The sequence below is a fragment of the Octopus bimaculoides genome, chromosome 4, assembly GCF_001194135.2.
Source record: "Octopus bimaculoides isolate UCB-OBI-ISO-001 chromosome 4, ASM119413v2, whole genome shotgun sequence".
NCBI lineage: Eukaryota > Metazoa > Mollusca > Cephalopoda > Octopoda > Octopodidae > Octopus > Octopus bimaculoides.
The window spans coordinates 64907782-64913758 of record NC_068984.1 but is presented as its reverse complement, the minus strand read 5'-3'; the positions used below and the strand labels follow the sequence as shown (position 1 = coordinate 64913758).

The 5977-nt window shown below is 32.4% G+C and overlaps 1 protein-coding gene across 9 annotated transcripts in view; it reads left to right on the top strand.

The window, feature by feature from the left end:
- The window catches only part of LOC106882502 (bone morphogenetic protein 1), a 987136-nt gene that overhangs the window by 574464 nt on the left and 406695 nt on the right, over nt 1-5977 (top strand). The window lies entirely within an intron of this gene.

Sequence of the window (5977 nt, the reverse complement as noted above, 5' to 3'; positions counted from 1 at the left end):
GAACCAGCTGTACCAAATTCAATAATAAACTTTATATAGTGATTCTAGCAGTGCTTGAGATATCTTAGAAGCACATTTTTTTCATTTCTATGAAAGTGTGAATGTTTAATAGAGATAATTAACTTTGTTCTTTTATATTTCATCAAAATACAGAGTTAATGTGATATGAAATTATAAAGAATACCTTCCCGGTATTTTTGATAAATTATAAGGTTTCCTTTCTATGGAATAGGCCATCTTACTGCTTTCATGCCATTATTTCTTTTAAGCATACAGTTCAAGGACAATTTTTCTGAATATATATTTATATTTATGTGTTTGTGCGCCACAACACATATACCAAAAGCTTTCAACTAAAAACCACAGACTAGCTGGAATCCTATGTAAGCATATGGTAGAGACTACAATTTTGACAAGTCAATGAAGGAGCCCCTATAAGGTCGCTGTCTTGTAGAAATATCAGCCAAATCTTACTTTTTAAATCTTATCTGCTACCTAAGAAGATGGGATAATTATGGCTGAAACATTTGATCAGGGCTAACCTGGAGGTAAACTACATCATTAACAACTAAAATACTGAAGTCGATTCTGTATAAAGAAATACCAAAGATGCATCATGTTTCACTGGTAACTTCTTTTTTTCTGATTCAAAGAAGGACTGTCTTGAGTATATTTTAATGATTATTAAGTTTTGGTATATAATCTAATATATAGTTGTCAGTCTGAGAGACATTTACTTTCATCATGAGTTTAAAGTAACAGAGCATCAGCACATCGTAAGATGATGTTACTGAGTAGCATAACGTTGGGCCTATGGAAATGCATATGCTTTCTAGTTAGACTCAAATATTGTTTCCAACTATAAATCATTAACATTGTTATCAATTTATCATATTTAAAAGGAAAACACAAAAAGCAGAAGATAAAACAAACCTACATATCAAATAATCTTTTAAACAACATTGTTTTTGTGACTATTGATCCTCTCTTATCATAAATGTATCTTGCCTTGTCTGTGAATGTGTACCAAATACAAATCAGTATCAGAACAAACTGAACATCAACCATATTATCTTTAGCATGTTACACTAACCCTCTATTTCAGAGACACATGTAACGGTTTAGGTATTCTCCTCTGAAATAATTGTACAAGGTGTAGTGGCAAAATTCATTTCCCTGAAGAAAAGGTGTTGGATCAGTGGCTGCATGGCCATGAGTTTTATCCTGACCATTATTTACTCATTATTCTGAGCACCCCGCTGAGGTTGACTTTGCCTTTCATCCTTAAGTATCAGTGAAACGCTGGTAAATTAAGTACCAGTGAAATGCTGGGGTCGATGTAGTCAACTGGCCCCCTTCCCCCCAATTTCAGGTCTTGTGCCTATATTAGAAAGGATTAATCTGAGCACTACACATAGCCCTGATAGTTTTATTTGAACTGATTTAAAAGATGTTACTTTCACACTTTTCAGTTGTTTGGTTTGTCAAGGGAAGAGCATCTAACTGCAAAAACACTTGCCTAAGTAAAACCTATACTATTCATAGAAATACATCAAATTAATGTAAAACAGAAAAAGAAAGTATGTTCGTGTAAATACATGTGTGTGTACATATGATTGTGTATATTTTATACCTATATGTCCCAGTAGTGTCAAGTTTATTTAATTATTTCTATTTTAATTTAAAGTGATATATAAAAACTATACCGTGTAATCTTATTTGTAAAAGCTTTACAGTTTTCAAAGATACAGATAAAAAGATAATACCATGAATAATTGAACCTCCAAGAATTTAGAAAGAAAATTGCTTCAGTAGGTAACCTGAATGCAATTTAATTATGATGGTAAATAAATAAACTGGTTAAAGCTTGTTTCTAAAATAATAAAATGGAATGTATTATAAACAGGAAGTATCTGATGTTTCAAAGTTATTTTAGTAGGCCATTGCAGTAGTGGTAGAAAAGGCAAGAGGAAAAAGACAGCATGTCTCTGTTTTGGAGTGTGTCTGTGGATAGCTTCATACCTATAATTCAAATGCCTTTCTTTAGATGTTATTCACTATGTCTGTGTACAGAGCAGCATTATTCTCCAAAGTGTGGGAGCAGTACTCCATTGTGACTCTCACCTGAGTTTGTTAGAGTTGTTTTTATTCTCCTTTACAAGACACTAAATCAGTCATGATTGTGAAAAGCACTTCATGATCAACGGCACTTCAGACATGACAATCCTGTCTTTTTGTATATCTTGATTGTCTAATGTGCCCTTTTTAAAGACAGTAGGGGTGATTTGAGGAAGCATTGCCTGCTACATTTGGCAAGTTGAGTAACCATGTAGAGGTACTCTTATTGACTCAAAATAATTTGATTTAGTTTTTGTAGTTTAACTCCAAGCTAGTCTTGACTGAGCAGGCATATGATCAAAGATCATCACCTTCCAGCCATCACCTTCTCAGTTTATTTCAAAGTATATCTGAAACTACATCATTAAATGCATCCTTCATATTTTAAGGTGGAGGGTTTAATATGAGAAAGTGAAAAAAAATTGCTGATCTTTTCCTTTCTAAGAGAAGGGTCAATAAAGCTGTTGTGATTGATATGCATAAAATATTATAGTGTGTCAATTAAATAAACTTGAAGGGCTGGAAATCAATAAAGCATAACAGTTTTACATAAAATATCATTATAACTTTCTTGAGTGGTTAAATTTAATTCTAGACAAAAAAATTATATGGGAATGTCATCTGTAAGAGAAGTTTATCCACAGAACATGATTTAAATGTATGTGATGCATAAGAATTTGAGGTATATCACATCTGACCCATTGTAGTGTAAATTCATTTACTCTAATTATATCAGTTTTTGTCTAATTTCCTCTTGTGGTTGGTAATAGTGTGTATTTGTATTGTAAGTCCTCTCTAGAGTTTTCAAATACATCTCACTTATATTAACTATACTTCAAAATGATATAATAATGTAATGCAAAGCATAATATTTTGTATCCATATGACAGTTGATATTATGGCTTCTCATTATTAAAGAAATAAATGCAATGATATAGAAAAACTTTGTGTTGGTAATAATGTTACTTCTCAAAAATATACTGGCTCTTGAATGATTACTCCATTTGTAACAATTTTCTAGCTTCTGTGTCTTATTCATAGTTTTTGATGTTTCAGTATAATTGATTTTCTTTCACAAATTATACTACATTAAATACAAATGTGTATTTAGCAGTTGTAAACTTATCTAGACCAAGAAAACAGCTTATAATTATTTACAGCAATTCTGTATTAATTGTAGGATATAGACAAGTCATGCATTGGGAAAATATCAATTATAAGTGAGGTAGAAGATAGAAGTGGGTTTTTGATGTAAACAGTTATTTATCTGTGTATATCTATATGTATATAAATTTGTGATTGCTATCATATTGTTAAATATTGATAATTTTGAATGCATTTTTGTAAATGATTTAAATATGAACTTTAATTGTCAATGGTCAATGTAATTTTTCACTATCCAAAATAATAATGTCCTCTGTTTAATACTAGAAAAATTTGGTTTCCGTTCATTGCCTGTTATCATTCTTTCTATCAACAATCTGCACAGTAGATCATATGCAGACATATTTATACAAACACACAAATTTCATTTAATGTATTCTTTCTAGGTGAAAGAAAGTCTTACCATAGTGGAAAGGTAGAAATGAAATGTTTATCAAGTTATATATGTTCACCTTATAATTGTAAATAGACAGCATCTAATAACTTTCTATTGTCTATTTTAACACATTTTGTATAGAGCAATAATCGAGCAATCATGTTTGTCCTTCATTTAAATTAATTTGATTGTTCAGTTTTGAAAAGTTCTGATTACTTGCTAGTTGTTGAGTGAAGTAAAAATGTTAACAACATTTTCAAACCAAATTTAGGTTATTTCAATTCATTCTACAGCTATTTCTGTACTTCATTTATATATTTCTGCCTATATATTGCTTTTTACCTAGTAAGCAGACTTAGCAATGCAAATTCAAATTCATCATCATATGTTGATTATAGAGTTTTATATAATTACAACTGAAGCCAAGAAATTGGTTTAGTTCCATTTTATATGTTTCAGATAATGATATTTCTTTTCAAAATTGTAACATTTTCTCTGCACTCAGTATTAAACAATCGAGTCGTTTGCAATTGTATTTAGATTGGCAGCTCCCAACCATTTTCCCAGTTTTATTCCTAACTAGAATCAGGTTCAAATTACCCTAACTTAAAATTGTGTATTATACAAAACACAATTGAGAAATTCTGTACAATTCAGCACTTACAGTACAGTACTGTTAGAATAAGCCAAAATGGTATGGATGAACTTGTTTAATGTTGACACCAGATTTTGGGTATATGATTTACTCTTTGACAGAACAAGCCTCATGTCTGAACTTTAAAAAAAACAGTCTCTAGTGTTGGCTTTAATTTGTTACATTGTCAAGAGCCCAAAATCACATACAAGTCATGAGAAATGGAATAACCATTCCTCTTTGCTGAAACCAGAATGATGCAATACTCTTATGCTGTGAATTGTAGAATCATCTCTCACCTTAAAATATTTTCATTCGGCTGAGTCAGTGTCAAAAATGACATTTTCAGCAAGAAATAGTTGCTTTATTCACATGTTGTCCCTCTGCAGAAACTTACTTCCAGAAAAATATTATCATTGATGTCTTAATTGTGAGTTCACCAATTTCAGTTGCCAGGCACTGAATGTCACTCTTTTTTAAATTATTCTAGCTTAGCAAACACAGCCATGTTTTTGACAATGAGTTACCTGCCATGGTTCCATTTGCTGAGAGAAAGTATTCATTTCATCTTAGACATCAATGATGGAAGACATTTTTCTTTGTTGAGAGCAATCCAATACATTCTGACTTGAAACACATTCAATAAACTAGTTATATGGTGAACTTGTCGTTAAGAAAACTAGTGCTTTTGCAGCCAGAAAAAGTTCGTTATTTCTGATCACAGTTGAAAATTTTAATCAAAATCATGCAGTAAGACAGATATCTCACTACTGTATGTGAAAATAGTTCCAAATATTCAGAGAAAAGTTCATTACATGGTAAACAAGCGAATGTTAAATGCTCAACATCATCATCGTTTAATGTCCGTTTTCCATGCTGCCATGGGTTGGACGGTTCAACTGGGGTCTAGGAAGCCAGGAGGCTGCACCAGGCTCCAGTCTGATCTGGCAGTGTTTCTACAGCTGGATGCCCTTCCTAATGCCAACCACTCCAAGAGTGTAGTGGGTGCTTTTTACGTGACACCAGCACAGGGGCCAGAGGAGGCTGGCAATGACCACGATCAGTTCATGCTTTTTACGTGCCACCAGCACAGAAGCCAGTCTAGGCAGTGCTGGCATCGGCCATTCATATAACACAGGTCATCATGTCTTAGAATGAGTCAGGGAGAGTTTTGACAGTAATAACTTGGTGACAAACAATACAGTGCATGCTAGTCAGTATGAGTAAGATTTCTCTCTTACCAATGCAACAAAACTAGATTTTACATATTGCTCCTAGCTTTTCCCATTGTATGTCATGCTTTGTAAATCCAGTAACTACTATATTAATTATGTCTTGTGCATATATTCATTGTTCAGCTGATTGTCAACAATATAGCAAGAAAAACTGATGCAAATATCAGTAGATTCATCCAGCTTGACATAAAGTTGTGTATAAATGCTTTGATTTTGTCAACAACTCATATCTCATCATCTTCCATTCTGCCACCCATATTATCTACCTTATATTGAATGGTGTTATTGTAGACAGATACTCTTGATTGCTCTTTTGTTTCACTTTGACCATATATATTTCATATAAAAATATCAGCATCAGTCATGTGGCTCCATGTAAGCACTTTGAGATTATGTAAGCACTTTAAGATGTGTGTACTGTGTAACATCAAAGTGTGCATTAAAATCCAG